Source organism: Mandrillus leucophaeus, unplaced genomic scaffold (assembly GCF_000951045.1).
Source record: "Mandrillus leucophaeus isolate KB7577 unplaced genomic scaffold, Mleu.le_1.0 Scaffold125, whole genome shotgun sequence".
Lineage (NCBI taxonomy): Eukaryota > Metazoa > Chordata > Mammalia > Primates > Cercopithecidae > Mandrillus > Mandrillus leucophaeus.
Genome location: NW_012100876.1, coordinates 509,479 through 510,825, shown reverse-complemented (window position 1 = coordinate 510,825; position 1,347 = coordinate 509,479).

Here is a 1,347-nt window from a genome sequence, read left to right as displayed (position 1 = left end):
GTCACCTAGGCTGGAGTACAGTGGCACAATCATAGTTCACTACAGCCTCAAACTCCTGAGCTGGAGTGGTTCTCCTGCCTCAGCCTCCCAAGTAACTGGGACTAGAAGAGTGCACTACCATGCCCAGCTATTTTTTGATTTTTTATTTTTTTTGTAGAGACGGGGTCTTGGTATGTTACCCATGCTGGCCTCAAACTCCTGGGCTCAAGTGATCCTTTTGCCTCAGCCTCCCAAAGTGCTGAAATTATAGGCGTGAGCCACCATGCCTAGCCCATTGCACTGCTCCTACATCGGGATGTTCTCAGCTGCAGGTAACAGAGACGATATGAATGGCTTTAAATAATAAAGATATTTCATTCTCTCATACAGTGAGTAGTCTGAACACGCGTGGTTTCAAGGTTGATTTGGCAGCTCACACATGTCACAGGCTGCATCTCTCCAATTTTTGGCTGTTCAGTCATGAGATGGCAGCTCCAAATACATTCTCACTTCAGTATCCCAGGCAGGAGAAGGACAACAGCAACAGAGCACTTTCCATACTTGATTAATTCACGGGTTGGAACTGGGTCACACCTAGCTACAAAAAAGTCTGGAAAGGCAAGAATTAGGCAAAAAAGAACAGAGAGCAGTGATTGGCTTATACCAGGGGCTTCATCTTCTGGGGATGGGCATGCTGCTGTCCAAAGCTAAATCAGGGCTCTGTTAGCAAGGAAGGAGTGGGCCATCATTCTTAAGATTCACCTTCCCAGCAAAGAGAGCCGACGGGCCTGGCTTAGGTCATTGTGTTGGAGTCACTACACATGACTGAAAGGTAATCTTCCAAAAGGGGAAGCAGAATTCTGGGGCTAGAAGAAGAGAGACGGAAGCTGAGTGCAGAAAAGACATCTTTACCTCCTTCAACCACTGACCATTTCAGATACTGCGTAGTATCGCGACCTAGCCAGGACAGGCTATATCACCTGTGGGAACCAGTGCAAATAAAATGCAGGACCCATGGCTCAAAACTTATTAAGAATTTCAAGCACAGAGCGCTTCTGGACACAGAGTCCTGTGTGACTGCACAGGACACAAGCCCACGAAGCCAGCCCTGGGCCTAGCCCAGAACTGGAGTGATTGCCCCAAGGAGAGTAAGCCTTGCTGGGGTGTTTTAGGGTCTGTTTTGTTATAAAATTGGGTTAAATCATTAATTGATGGTAGGGAAATCTGCGATTTATATTGTTATAATTAACATGTGTCCAGCCCTTTGTACAAACACTGTTAAAGAGTCAAGAAAAGAGGTGATCAGGCCGGGCGCGGTGGCTCAAGCCTGTAATCCCAGCACTTTGGGAGGCCGAGACGGGCGGATCA